The sequence below is a fragment of the Macrotis lagotis genome, chromosome X (assembly GCF_037893015.1).
Source record: "Macrotis lagotis isolate mMagLag1 chromosome X, bilby.v1.9.chrom.fasta, whole genome shotgun sequence".
Classification (NCBI taxonomy): domain Eukaryota; kingdom Metazoa; phylum Chordata; class Mammalia; order Peramelemorphia; family Peramelidae; genus Macrotis; species Macrotis lagotis.
This window is the reverse complement of record NC_133666.1, coordinates 619,635,661-619,651,738: the sequence shown is the minus strand read 5'-3', so window position 1 is coordinate 619,651,738 and position 16,078 is coordinate 619,635,661. Positions and strand designations below refer to the sequence as shown.

General features: G+C 38.7%; 1 long non-coding RNA gene across 1 annotated transcript; it reads left to right on the top strand.

The window, feature by feature from the left end:
- The first annotated feature begins 10,352 nt into the window (after nt 1-10,352).
- LOC141500091 (uncharacterized) lies at nt 10,353-14,071 on the top strand. The gene is made up of 3 exons (XR_012471834.1): nt 10,353-10,411; nt 10,848-12,898; nt 13,963-14,071. It is a non-coding gene; the product is annotated as an uncharacterized LOC141500091 (long non-coding RNA).
- Nucleotides 14,072-16,078: the final 2,007 nt, after the last annotated feature.

The window sequence follows — 16,078 nt, the reverse complement described above, 5'->3', positions numbered from 1 at the left end:
GTTAATGATGAAGTCTAAATAAAAATGACCGACAAAAAAAAACAAAAACAAAAAAAACCTTTTTTGACTTACTTCATCATTAAGTGAAAGACTTTCTTCCCTCCCTCTCCCTCCCCCTCTTTCTCTCTCCTTTAGCTTCCTTTTTGTTTTCCTCCATTACTGTTATCCCTTTCACTGGGTTTGGGAGGAAGGAATGAATGGGATAAAATCTGAGATTTCTTCAGTAGAATATTATATATTAGAAATAGTTGAGCTGTGTATTATGTCTCTTCTGCCCCTCCTCCCCTGACAAGCAACTTAATATTACCTTGACCAAAATGTAAAGAGTAAACTGATCCTGTCTTATCTGGATTGAAGTCCAGATGTTTCTACATTCCTTGTCCTGGAGGGGGAGTACCTGTCTCTATCTGAATTATATGCTTTTTATTTAGATTAATTTATGAGTTTAGATTGTGAAGACCACATTCCTCACTAATGAGGATGGGTGGGGAGTGTGGATCGAGTTAGGATAAATAGATTTTGGATTCCTTGCCTGGGTACCTCTCCTTGTTTTAAGGCAGAGTAGAGGTCCAATTCTGGAGAATTGAATAAGACTTTTCATACCTTGAGAAATCTCCAAATTTTATTTAAGTGGGTAGATTCATCTCACACAGGCATAAGAATCATAACAATAAGGACAAATAGTCATAAAACTGAATTTAGCAACCATTGAGATTTCACATAGATGACATAGTCATACATCATAAGTTATAATATCTGCTTCAAATTCCTATTGATAAGAATCCTGCAAGAGAAGGAATGCTTACAAACAAACATAAGATTTCTCTCTTCCATTTAAGATGTCTCTTGTGATTTGTTGACCCAAATAAAAATTTATTGACACTATTACAAGGCTGACCAGATAGTATTGACACATGTCAAATCAACATTGAAATGGAGAAGAGCAGATCTTGACATGGTGAGCAAGTGCTTGTAGAGATGAGTAGTAAGACTTCCAGTTATAAGGAATAGCCAATGAAAATGCCTGGAAGTCTGGAGATTTATGAAATGTCTCCTGGAAGGGAAAGCAAAGAGATGAATGTTATTGGAATGAAGAGTAGACTATATTAACTCTGTCTTCAAAAACAGATATAAAATTTACTTGTCTCCCTAATAAATATCTCAACCTTACACCTTCATGTTCCAGTGATTCTGAACTCTGTAGATCATCATTCATATGCTTTTACCCACTCTCTTATCACTTTATCCCTTACTCCTAACTCCCTCATCCAAACACCAATCAAAATCCTGTTACCTGGGGCGGCTAGGTGGCGCAGTGGATAGAGCACCGGCCCTGGACTCAGGAGTACCTGAGTTCAAATCCGGCCTCAGATACGTAATTATTACCTAGCTGTGTGGCCTTGGGCAAGCCACTTAACCCCCACTGCCTTGCAAAAACTAAAAAAACAAAAATCCTGTTACCTGTTGCCTCAGATCCCCACATTATTCCCCTTCCTCCCTCAATAAGTTTGATTCTTGGCTCACTTTTTGTTTCTCTCCTACTCCTAATTTCATGCTAGGAGACTTCAACAAACATGTTAACTCTACCTCAAATATCCTACCCACTCTTCAACCAATTCACTTCCCAGGAGCTACTCCTCTACCCCATGTCAGCAATACACAATGATGATCATACCCTTGATTTTACCTTTACCCACAGATGTACCACATCCAGGTTGAAGAATTCTGAAACCCCCTTGATGAAGAGAACCATGGACATGGGGAATATTGAAATCATTTGGAAACAAATTTTGTAAATTTGTTTGCACTGTTTAAAGAAGCTTCACTTTTCCTTTATCTCTCTGTTAAAATACTCCAGCTTGACTTCCAGTCTGACCTTGGTCATGTTCTCTTTGGTAAGGCAAGCAAAGTTACACTGGCATGGAAAAACATCTGAGACTACCCATATCAGAATCTGAGACACTTGACCCCTCACCCAAAAGGCAAACTCTCCAGTATGGGACTTAGGCAACTCCTAAGTCACCACCTCTTCCTATGGATCCTGAAGAGGGATTTAAGGAGATTTTGGGGAGGCTCTGGCTTTCTTTTTCCAGATTTCTGCTGAACCTGGCAGCTGGTCTGCCAAGATTAACTAGCAAACCATGTGGCTATTCTTTAACCTTTTTTAAACTTCTCTATCACTATCTTTTGTTTTGTAACTTCTTTTAGTAAATCTTTATTTTCTTTTAACACCTGCATTTCTGGGTCAAATATGTATGGCATAACACTGGTTTTTCACTTCATTTTCTGTCTTCCCTTACAAAATCTTTTTCATCCACAATGAGATCTCTTGATCCCTCAATTTTCTCCCAAATCCCTGTGTACTAGCCATTTTCTCCTCTTTTCCCTCCTGTTGACCCCTTGGGTGAATCAATTCAACTCTATAACAATTCTCCTCTCTTGAATCCCTAGATCCCTTATTACATTACCAATTATTCTCTGGTTGGTATTCAAAGTCCTTCATAACCTAGTCCCCTCCTACCTTTCCAGTCTTCTTATATTGTATTAGAATAGACAATGAGAGAACCATGACTTAGGCAGTTATAGGACAAAGCAAATTAACTGTAAATAGGATGAACAAGAAAATGATATAGACTCAATTTTAATTTTCTCAACAGTTTTGCTTTTAATTTTCAAGTACCAGTACTTTGCAATGTCTGGATCATAATAAGTAAATATTTTTGAGTTGACTTAAACTGAATCATTTGAATCACCCAAGAGGAGAAAAGGACGATTGGAGACAGATTAAAAAAGGAGGAGGGAAAAGAGAAATACAATATACCAGTTATGCAATATTTGATTTTATAGTGATGATTCCTGACAGCCTTTGTGGCCTAGCCAGGAAATTATCATTTATGTCATGATTTCTTTGAGAATATGCAAACACCTACTTCACAGAACAGTTTTCAGGATAATTAAGATAAAATATGTAAATACTTTTCAGATCCTAAAGCCTTTATGGGTCAGCTATTATTGAGGGCCTGTGTACAACAAGCTTCAAATATGTAACTTAAAAGAATATTTTTAAAGAAGCCTTCCTACATGCCAAGTAATTACTCTGTTTTCACATTTGTCTCTTCACCTCAACTGGAACTTTCCTCTAAAATGGGGCCCCTTCCCTTTCCTCCCTGATATAATGTGGTAACTCTTCTTAGACAGATATCCTTCAAAGAACATAACATCCCACTTTGTACTTCCTCTACTCTTTAAATATTCACACACACACACACACACACACACACACACAAAATGAAGGAGCAGCTCTGGAGTTAGGAAGACCTGAGTTCAAATTTGGCCTCAGACACTTAACACTTACTTAGCTGTGTGACCTTGGACAAGTCAATTAACCGTATTGCCTTGCAACCCCACCCCCAAAGGGCACAAAATAAATTTTATATGATTTACAAAAGAAATGGAATACATCAAAAAAATAAAGCACAAAAAATTCATCCTCAAATGAATGGTTTTGGTGGGTATGGAGATGAGGGGAGGAAACCTGGAGAGTGTGTTGACTTGGAAAAGGGGACTGAATGATAAAGGAGTAAGGAGGAGTTTAATGGAGGGAGGAGATACAAGATGGCATGTAGGAGTAGGAAAGCATGGGGTCTTGCAGATTGTAGTCCTAATAAAAGAGAGACATCTAGGTGGGGGAGTGGAGCTAGTACTGCCCTGGAGTCAAGAGGATCTGAGTTTAGATTTGACCTCAGACACTTACTAGCTGTATAATCCTGGGTAAATCATTTAACCCCAACTGCCTTCCAAAAAGTTTATTGAAGTGATGATGGGAAGAAGGATGGAAATGACAAGGAAGGGAATTAGACAGGAATTATGGAAAGGAAGCAACAGGATAATGGGTGAAGAGAGAAGAGGATCATAGGGGAGGATGAGAAGATGGAGAAAAGATGATGGGGAAGGATGAAGGGTGATGAAAAGAGATGATGGAGGACAAAGGGAAAGGAATGTAATGAAGTAGAGAGGGGATGAAATAAAGAATGAGACAAGGGACTGATAAGTGAGGGAAAGGAAAATAAGGATAAAGAGGATGACTGGATGCTGAAAGATAAATGACAAGTAAAGAGGAAGTCAGATAAACAGAGGGAACAAGGAACATTTTATGAATGCTACTTATGAACAGGGAAGGAGGGAGAGCGAAGAGGAAATATGATGACAAGGAGGGAGGAGGAAAGAACAGGATGAAGTAGGGAAACGGGGAGATTTTCCTTAAGTGTAGGTTTGACTCTATATCACTTCTCAACTCAAATTCCAGTGGCTTCCTATTTAGGAGCAAACAAACTTTTCTGTTTGTCTTAAACCCCTTCATAATCTGCCCCAATGCACCTTTCCACCTCATATACTTTACTCATCTTCTGGCAACTCAACATTTGCCTTTCTTGCTGTTCATTAAATGACAGTCTTTCTTCCTGTTCCCCCCACAAGCCTATGAATAGGACATCCTCCATGCCCTGGAATTCTATTCTTCAAACCTTTGCTTTCCAGAATCCCTTTATTTCTTTAAAAACCACCCTCTCTGGAGTACCTCAAGAACTCTTGAGCAATGGAGACACAAGAAAACCAGTGATGAAGCAGGCTGCCTCTTCCTGACAAAAAGGTGATGTATTAAATATGCTGCATAAGACATACTTTTGTATATGACAAACATGAAAATTTATTTGGCTTGATTATGCATATTTATTTCAAGTTTTTTTCTTTTTTTTGGGGGGAGAGGGATATGAAAGGAGAATAAATGCTTATTAAGTTGGGAAAATGTAATTTAAAAAGACTAAGTTCAAATATTACATTTTATTGGAGACCTTTTTTGACTTCCCAACTACTAGTGTCCTTTTCCCTAATGATCTTTCCCCCTCAAATCCATTCTCACATACTTACCAGTTGTGTGACCCTGTGCAAGTCACTTAACCTCTACCTCAATTTTCTTCATCTAAACATGGGGAAAATAATAGTACCTAACCCCCAGGTTATTGTGAAGATCAAATGAGATTATTTTTTGTAAAACACTTAAAGCATTTTCTATAAATACTAGCTACAATGATGATAGATTTATTCTGCATATGCATGTTGTCTCCCTCTATAGAATGTGATGAACTACTCCCTTTTATCATTTGTATCACCCTTGTCCTTGTGCTTTATATATTTTATCTATTTAATTCTCACAACTGCCCTATGTAGAAGGTGCTATTTTAAAAATATTTGTATTTTTATGTGTCTGGAGTGGGATGTGATAGTTTTTCTTGACCCCAAACTGCCCCTTGTATATCTATATATGTTCCAAGGATGAGTGCTCCTCTTTCTAAAGTATTTTAAAGTTGGCAGGGTACTTTCTCTACAACATTCTCAGGTAAAAAGTGTAGTTATTACTGTACCTATTTTACAATGAGGAAACTAAAATTCGAAGAGCTTAGATGACTTGTTCATTACAGCATTACAGCCTAAATTCAGACATGTTTTGAATCCAAGCATCTTGGTCATTGCTTTCAGTAGTGGAAACAAGGGCAATACAAATACAAATACAAGGGCAATACAAACTTGTATGTTCCTGATGGAAAAGAGAAACGTTGGGGTGGCTAAGTGGTGCACTGGCCCTGGAGTCAGGAGGACCCGAGTTCAAATCCAGCCTCAGACACTTGATAATTACCTAGCTGTGTGGCCTTGGGCAAGCCACTTAACCCCATTGCCTTGCAAAAATAACAAAAAAAGAGAAACATTATCAATGCTTGTTTATTAATGACTCAGACTGAAGAATATGGAAGTGGATGGGGGTGATTTGAAGTGAGGGGGAAGAGGAGGGAATGGGAAGAGAGGCATGAAGAGGACGGGTAGAGAATGACATTTTGTATGAGAGCCTCCACTTCCTCAAATGTTGGCCTCGATCCGAAAAATGATGGAAGACCCTGACATCAGGGAGGTGACGTCATGGCAGGCTCAGGACTGGGACCTGAGTGAGCACGGGGAGGCCGCGCTCAGTCACCGGCCTCACTTTCTCCTCCAGAAGCATCTGGGCCCCACATGAGAATCAGGACGACGGGAGAAGGCCCGGTGTGGGGGCGGTCAGGGGGAAGGGACTGCCCAGGGTCCCACAGCTAGTGAGGGTCAAGCCCCCGGGCCTCCGGACTCCGGGATCAGAGCTCCGTCCGCTGCGCCACCTAGCCGACCTTGCAGGAGAACGACGGAGGGTGGGTAAGGGAGGGCATGAAGGCGAGGAGGGACAGCGACGGGGAGCAGCGCCAGCGGGCGGATCCTCTGCCTACTGACCGGAAGCGAGCCTAAGGCACGCAGGATACGCCCCGGAAGTGCGGAGCCGGAAACCCGCTCTCCCGCCGCCGCTCCCTATTTAGTGAGGGTTGTGTGGCGACTCTAGGAAACCAGGAGGACGATCAGCTCGGTGGTTGATGCCCTGGGGGCAGGACTTCCGGCACCACCTCCAATCCTCGTCCTTCCGGCTGCTTAGAGAGGCCCTGAATGGTGGAAGGAATCTCTCTTCCTGACGGGTTTCCGGCTGGTGGCCAAAGGCCGGATGTGTTTTCTAATCCGGAGGCGAGTGGGAGGAGGAAGGGGCGTGAAATACGGAGGGTCCCAACGAAGCTTCCATAGTTGTTGTTTCTTGTCGGCGGGGCCAGGGCGAGCTTCGAGATGAGGCCCCCGAGAGAAGGCGACTCAGTTGAGTCGAGCAGCGGCAGGGGAAGGGGCAGAAGCAGAAGCGATGGGTGGACGTCGCGGACGGCCAGCTGTGGGTTTGAGAAAGAAAAGCTCCAGAAAGGGGGAGGCTGCCCCGGCTGGGAACCGCCGAGCGAAGCCACCTGCGCCCAGATAGTCCGACGCAGCACCATCTCGGAGGCCGGCTGGTTCAGGCCTCGGCCGGCCTCGGAGCCCTTTCCAGCATGAGCCTTGGTCTTGGCGGCAGAACACTTTGATTTGAATTCCAGCTTGACTACTTGGCCACCACAGCCTTATTCCTTTTCTTCTCTGTGAAACGGACGTCATAGTAACATTGCATAGCTCAGTCCAACGCTACAAATTCAATGCACATTAAGAAATTTGTACTTTCTGGGGCGGCTAGGTGGCGTAGTGGATAAAGCACCGGCCTTGGAGTCAGGAGTACCTGGGTTCAAATCCGGACTCAGACACAATAATGACCTAGCTGTGTGGCCTTGGGCAAGCCACTTAACCCCATTGCCTTGCAAAGACAAAAAAAAAAACAAACCAAAAGAAATTAATACTTTCTAGTCGATGAATGCGTTGCCTAGTTTTTATACGGATCTGTCAGACACTGTGCTAATTACTGGGGAGACAAGAACCAAGAATAAAATGAAATTAGTTTCCCTACTTAAAATGACCCGTTCTAATGGAAGAGGCAACAGGTAGACATAAAAGTTATAGCTTAAATATACAAAGTACTTCTATTTATATGTTTATATAAGTGAATAAAATTTATATAAAATAAAAATTATATATATATTCTTTTAAAGAAAGGAGGGTACTAGCAATTAGATGTTTATACATTCTTTTTCTAAAGAAAGGAGGGGGGTCGGCTAGGTGGCGTTTTGGATAAAGCAGCAAACTTGGAGTCAGGAGTACCTGGGTTCAAATCTGGTCTCAGACACTTAATAATTACCTAGCTGTGTAGCCTTGGACAAGCCACTTAACCCCATTTGCCTTGCAAAAACCTTAAAAAAAAGGAATGTATCAGCAATTACATTTACATATATATATATATATATATATATATATATATATATATTTTTTTTTTTTTTTTTTTTTTTTTTTTAAAGAAAGGGTACCAGCAGTTAGGGGAGACTAAAGAAAAGGTTTCATATGAAGGATAGTATCTGAGTTACATCTTAAAGAAAAAAAGTAATTCAGTGAGGGGCAGGATAGTAGTGGGTTAAAGAGAATGTATTCCTGGTAGGGATTTTGAAGGCTCAGAGATGAGGAGATGTGGATCATGAGGAACAGAGGCCAATTTGGCTGGATTGTAGAATGAAGGAGGAGTAATGTTCAGTGAACCTGAAAGGTGCATTTGGAGTTAGGTGATATGGTTGGTGATTTAAAAACTGAACAGGGGACTTTGTATTATTCTAAAGGCAATAGGAAGCCCGGAGTTGGTTTTGTAGGAAAGTCACATGATCAGATATGTGCTTAAGATTATTTCAGCAGAAATAAACTGGTTTAAAATTATGAGAAACTTGAGACAATAAAGATCCAGTTAGGAGACTGTTTTGATAAGCTAAGAAGAGGTGAGATGTTGTGAAAGCAGAAATAGATTTGGCAACTAACTGGGTATATGGAATGAGGGAGAGCAAAGAGTTGGGATGGTGATATTGAATAGAAATAGGTTTGAAAGAGGATTTAGGGGGGAAGAGAATAAGTTCATTTTTAGATATATTGAGTTTAAGATGTCTGTGAAAGAACCAATTTTATAATGTAGGCTATCAATGATACAGAACCAAAGGATAAGAGAGGGACTGAGACAGGGCATGATGATCTTATAGTTGTTTGCAAAGAGGGTTGTTAGACTTATAGTATCTGATAAGGTTATTTAAAAAGAAAGTATAAAAAGGGGGGAAGAAAACAGGGCACAGGATCAAATAGTACATACAAAGTTTTGTTGACTCTTAACATTTCATATTATAATAGCTAATGTACAACACTTTAAAAGGGTATATATATATATATATATATATATGTATTATTCCATTTCATCCTCTCATCCTCAACAATGCTGTGAAGTTGTCTTTTTTGTTTTTTTTTTAAACAGGTGAGGAATCAGATTGAGAAGTCACTTGCCCCTTGGCCACCCAGCTAAGAAGTGACTGAGGCAGGATTTCAGCCCAGATGTTCCTGATTTCCAAGTACAGCAGCATATCCACCATACCATCTAGCTACCTCACAGTAATAAATATCAAATAGTAAGAGTATTAATAATAACACCATAGAGGCAAAAATTGTGGATTTTATTGTTAGAGGAAAAATTCATGACTGAGAGAATACAAATATCTTCCAACAAATATGATTACATTTCTGCAAATTTTTTTTATCAGGATAATCTATACATGCATAGAGGGTATCCTTGACAAAAATATAAAAAGAGAATAGGTAGGCTTTTGTAAATGATATCTTATAGTAGACCACAACTTTAGTTAATTGATTGAAAAAGGCAAACAATACAAGATTGCACTGCCTTGTTTCTAGTTGTACTATTTTTGACTATTTTTTGTCATCTGCATTGGTAGAGTTAAATGCTACCTTCAAGGCTCCCTTATATAGATTAAAGTAAAGATAAAAATCATTGTTCTATGATCTCTAATTATTAATATCGAATGAAGTATAAGACCAGGAGATGTTTCCTCATAAAGGTTTTTAACCATTGTCATGCAGAATGTCCAGTGCATAATTCAGATGAGAGATCCCCAAATAGTGAAGTCTTCAGGAACTCCTGGTTGTCAGTAACATTCTATTATTTTCATCCATCTCTGGAATATTGCAAAGCTTCTAAGAATAAGGTTTATAATCACTGGGTTCAAAGATAAAGAATGCCTATTGGCTAGGCAACTTTACAGTTGAATAGGATCTGATTAATTAGTATATTTATTATATTCAGATAATGTAAATAGACAATAAACCAGGCTTCAAATGGAAGAGTTTGAAGAGATCATGTTGAATTACCTTCGAGAACTCCTACAGTGTTTTTTTCTTTTTTAGGTTTTTTTGCAAGGAAAATGGGGTTAAGTGGCTTGCCCAAGGCCACACAGCTAGGTAATTATTAAGTGTCTGAGGCTGGATTTGAACCCAGGTACTTCTGACTCCAAGGCTGGTGCTTTATCCACTATGCCACCTAGCCACCCCCCCCCCACAGTGTTTTTAATGACCCCATACTTCTCCCTGAGGTGCATGATGCTTTTATTCTTTGGTATATGACAGCAATTTATAGAATACCAAAGTCCCCAAAGAATTAAAGTTGAGTGTCACACAAAAGGCAACAGAGGTGCATAGTAGACATAGACAAGCTATAACACATTTCTATTGAAGAACTATCTAGAAGTGATAAAATGGCATCTACAAAATTTCAAAAGAATTTGAGGAAGCATACCCCGACTCCACCACCAATATGTTGAGAAGACTTCCTTTGGAGGATTTCCAGTAAGATATGGATAAGAGTCTACCACTGACTGTTCTTCCTTTTTTGAAAATTCATTTCCAGTTCTTTACATTTGCTAACTTTCATGACATTTCAGATATCACCAATAGTAGCACAGCAGTCATATTCACAACTTATTTTTTATTTATGTTTTTTTTAGGTTTTCGCAAGGCAATCGGGGTTAAGTGGCTTGCCCAAGGCCACACAGGTAGATAATTAGTAAGTATCTGAGGCTGGATTTGAACTCAGGCACTCCTGACTCCAGGACCAGTGCTTTATCCACTGTGCAACCCAGCCGCCCCCTACATTTGTTTTTAACATGTTTACATATTAGTCATTTTGTGTATGAGGAATCTGAACTAAGGGGAAAAAATGGGATAGGAAAAACAGGAGGAAATTTTTTAAAAAGTGAACATTTTCATTCAGATTCTGTAGGGTTTTTTAAATTTTTTTTTCCTCTGGATGTGGATAGTGGTATCCATAACAGTCTCCCATCGTTGTCTTAGCTCTCTGAACTGTTGAGAGATCCATCCATCATAATTGATTAATTCAGAATGTTAATGTGTTCAGTGCTTTTCTCCCTTCATTCAGCATCAGTTCCTGAACTTCTTTTCCATGCTTCTCTTTGAGTTTGACCTTTCCTGGTTTTTTATAGATCAATAGACCAAACTGAAGGTCTACAGGGCTGTTGTGCTGACCTCATTCTCTGAAACCTGGACAGTCTACCAGCACCATGTCAGGAAACCAAATTGCTTCCATTTAAATTATTTTAGGAAGATTCTGAAGATCAGCTGGCTGGAGAAGGGACCAGATACCAAGGTCCTTTCTCAAGCTAAATTACCTAGCATCCAACATAACTCAAGATAGCACAACTACAATGGACTGGACACGTTAGAATGCCAGATGTATGTTTATGAAAAAGACTATTTTGTGGAGAACTCATACAGGACAAGTGATCACAAAGGGGTCAGAAGAAGCAATACAGGACACCCTGAAGGTCTCATTGAAGAACTTTAGCATGGGAGACACTAGCACAGGATGCCCAGCATGGTGTGCCCTCATCAGTGAGGGTGCTGCACTCTGAGAAGGGAAGAATTGAAGGAGCTCAAAGGAAACATGACATATGTAAATTTAGAATACCCACCCCAGGTATTCACATGGACTATTTGTGCCTGACCTATGGTAGAGCTTCCCAAGTTTGTATTGCTCTGATCAGTCATAGTTGTACATTCTGTTATTTGTCTCAAACATAGTGATGTCATTTTAGTGGTCCTTTGATAATGAAGGACAAAGACCAGTACTCCATAACATTCATGTACTATGACTTGTTCAGCCATTCTCCAATTAATTGATGGGCATCCCCTCTATATCCAATTCTTTGCTACTAAAAAGAGCTGCTGTGAATATTTTGGAACATGTGGGACTTTTCTCATTTTTTATGATTTCTTCCAAATATAGACCCAGTAGGGGTATTGCTCAAAGAGTATGATAAATTTTATTGCTCTTTGGGAATACAGAATATTGGGCAATACTTCCATAATGCTCTCCAGAATGATTGGATCAGTTCACAGCTCCATTAACAATGCATTAATGTTCCAATCCTCCTAGGAACTTTTTTCATAACATAAATTCATATTAAGTGAATCATAATATAAATTTTGAAAGACAAGCAAGGAGTATCCATTACAGGATAGACAGGACACATACAAGTTCATGATGGGACAGACACATATATTCATTTGACTGTCCGAGACCCATCTGCCTGTATTGAGGTGATACAGAGGACAACTGGTGCCAGGCAGGCACACTTTAGGGAAAATATGGTGATTCAGGTGATGAAGATGATTGAATGTTGATGACCTTTCCTCCAATGATTGACAACTATGTTGTCAGCTTCCTTGTTGACACAGACAATAATCCCAACCTTTATCCACATGTCCACGATCAACAATCCTTGCAAAAACTGAATCTGAGATAGATTAAGGAAATTACAATGTCATACATAAATTTTGTCAAAAGCAGAGGGTTTAACAGCCACCAGTTTTAAGTCTTAAGTATGGTGATCTTATCAATGTGAAGTGTAGTGTCTTCAGTCACAGATTTTATGTACTACACGATGAAGTAAAGCAATTCATGGGATTAAAGGGAAAACCTGTTAGTGAACTCTGATAGCAAGTAGCTTTGTGTGAGTACCTCTCAGGAGCTGAATATCAAAGCTGCAGGGCCCCATTCAACTTCTCAGCTCCCTGCTTTTAAATTTAAAATCATTTGAAGCTAAATTAAAGCTGTGGAAAATGCAACTCCAAAGGAATAACATGGTGCATTTCCCCATTCTGGAAAAGCCTTCTGCAACACTTGAATATGCTGGTGAATGTGTGAAACTAAGGCATTTAATGAAAGATTTAAGGATGTGGAAAGTAAACAAATGGAAGTGAACATCTTTGCTACACTGTTCAATGTGGATCAAGCTGATGTGTCTGATAACCTACAACCCAGAATCATTCATTTGCAAAATGATTAATTTCTCACTTTGAGGGGACATGCATTGAAAAATGCATCCAGAGCAGTTCTTTTCAAAATTTGTCATCGAAACGAGTCTGCTGTGCTCCAGACTGACTGATGCAAATCTGGAAAGGCAGTCGTGAGTAACAACACCAGTTATCACATGCCTCACCAAAGAGAAGCAGTTCCAGTCATCATATTAGGGTGAGTTAATCAAAAGTTTGATCAAATATAGCAGGTTAATTTTTAAGTTGATAAGTTTGTATAGTTAACAAATGATGTTATAACTATCCAAATGGCTCTTGGCAGAAAAAAGGTTCCCCACCCCTGACTTATTCTCACATTCTCTATGAGTAAATCTCATAGATACCTAAGGGTAGAATTTGCCTTCTTGCAATTAAAATGATAAACATCTTAATTATTTTATAATCACTTATATTTGTTTATAGACACCACAAACCTGAGCAGTATTTTTACTCTCTTCTTGGATTTAATTATTTGTCAAGGGCCTACTATGCCTTGTGCTTGATGGAGCTATAAAGCCAAAAAAAAAAGTGTCTTCAAGGATTTTATGTTCTAGGGTACACACTAATGTCCTGCTGGCCAAGTCATTCTGGAAATCAATTTGGAATTATAACAAAAGTCACTAAAATTAGTATATTACCCAGTTATGCTGCTATTAGAACTATATGCCAAAGAGATAAAAGAAAAAAGTATCCATTTGTACAATTTTAAAAAGTAACTCTTTTTGTAGTAGCAAAGACCTGGAAATTAAGGTAACATCCATCAATTGGGGAATGGCTGAACAAATTATGGTAAATGAATATAAAGGAGTGTTTCTCTGCTTTAAATGATGAAAGGGACAGTTTCAGTGAATCTTGAGAAATCTATGATGTGAATAGAACTAGGAAAATAATTTATACAATGACAATAATATATTAAAAAAACAACTTTGAAAGACTTAGGAACTCTGAACAATGACTAACACAATTTTGGTGAGGCAAGGGGATTAAGTGATTTGCCCAAGGTCACACAGCTAGTAAATGTCAAGTGTCTGAGGTTGGTTTTTGAACTCAGGTCCTCCTGAGTCCAGGGCCAGTGCTCTATCTACTGTGCCACCTAGCTGCCCCTATTTTACCCATTTCTTGATAGGAAAGTGGTGGACTCAGAATGCAGAATGAGACATTTATTTTTGGACATACCCAGTGTGGGAATTTGGTTTCCTTACCAAAGATTTCTGTCTTGAATGCAACTTTTCTCTTTTTCAGTAAGGGATTGAGAGATTGAAGGAGGATAAGGATAGGGAAACAAAGAATAGGAAGAAAATATGGTCACTGAGGCATTTTTTAAAAAATGCTGAGAAAAAGAAATGCCAGAAAGAAGCACAAACAGGCAAGGTAATTTTGAAGTTAGAAGTTTAATTTATTCTTAAAGTTAAAAAAATTATTTAAAGCAGTGGGGTTAAATGACTTGCCCAAGGTCATACAACCAGGTCGTTATTAAGTGTCTGAGGTCACATTTGAACTCAGATCCTCCTGACTCCAGGGCCAGTGTTCTATCCACTGCAGTACCTAGCTGCCCCAATGGCCTTTTTTCAATCCTCAACCTGTTTTCTTCATAACAGCTGACACTGTTGACCTCCTTAATATTTACTTTAGACTTATCTTTCATGATATTGTGACAATAAAGCAATAAACTTGATAATCTAAGTGAAGTGGATGAATATTTACAAAAATATAAATTGTAGGGGCAGCTAGTTGGCACAGTGGATAGAGCACTGACCCTGTAGTCAGGTCTTTGTTTAAATTGCACAGTTCTTCCTCTGGATACAGATGTTATTCTCCATTGCAGATACTCTAAAATTGTCCCTTATTATTGCATTGATGGAGAGCAAGTCCATTAAGGTTGATCATCACCCCCATGTTGCTGTAAGCTTGTAAAACTCCTTCTGGTTCTGCTCATCTCTCTCAACATCAGTTCATGCAAGTCTTTCCAGGCTTCTCTGAAATCCCATCCCTCTTGGTTTCTAATAGAACAATGGTGTTCCATAACATACATATACCACAATTTATTCAGCCATTCTCCAATTGATGGACATTCACTTGATTTCCAATTCTTTGCTACCACAAACAGGGCTGCTATGAATAGTTTTGTACAAGTGATGTGCTTATCCTTTTGCATTGGATTTCTTAATTTGAAAAATACCTGCTTTTGTATCCTTTGATTATTTAACTATTAGGGAATAACTTAGTCTTTTCTTTTTTGTTTTTGTAAGACAATGCTTGGGGGGGGGGGGTTAAGTGACTTGGCTAAAGTCACACAGCTAGGTAATTACAAAGTGTCTGAGGCCAACTTTGAACTCAGGTCCCCCTGACTCTAGGATCAGTGTTCTTTCCACTGTGCCACCTAGCTACCCCCCAAAATAAAGAGAATGTTAGTGTGGATTGACTGATATTTTGGAGTTTACTTATCACTGAGTTTGGAACCTAGATACCTGGGTGCCATACCACTAACTATTTAGGCTAGAATCTGGGTATGCAAGTCCTTACACTATGGTCTTGCCCCAATCAGTGTGTTTTCTTTCAGCTTATAGTAATATTGGTTTGCGTTATTTATAGCTTTCATTGATAGTGACTCGAAATTATTAATATTCTGACATTCACTGAGAAACTTTTGCTAGAAAACGCACTTTATTCATGACCTTTACTGCTAGAGACTTTTGCCAAGAAATCCACCTTATTGTTTTCACTGCTCTAAGGAGTCCATGTTATTTTGGCTTTCACCTATAGGGACTGCACATATGTCACATAAATGTTATGGAATATTATTGTGTTAAGACATGATAGGGATGATTTCTGATAAAAATGAAAAAAATTTGTATGAACTGATGCAGAATGAAGTGAGCAAAATTAGGAAAAGTTATACAATGACAATATGCTAAAGACATAATACTTTGAAAGACTTTGGAACTTTGATCAATGTAGTAACTAACATCAGAGGATTCATGATGAAATATGCTGTCTATTTCCTGATAGGTAAAAAATTGCAGATTTAATTTTTTTCTTAGACATTGCCAGTGTTGGAATTTTTTGCTTGATTTTTCCTTCTCACTTGCAGAAGGTGAGAGATGGGAGAGAGACAGCTTTTACTGATTTAAAAAAAAATTTTAATTTAACAAAACAAATATTCAGGAATGCTGGTGTGGATTTATTTTATCCTGCAACTTTGTAGAATTTTTTAATTACAATTAGTTTAGTTGACTCTTCTATGTTGATCCAACATATCTGAAAAATTAGTAAATTTATTTCCTCTTTGCTTTCATTTATTTATTTAGCTTGTTTTTTTCTCAGTGCTAATATTTCTTATACTATATTGAGAATAGTT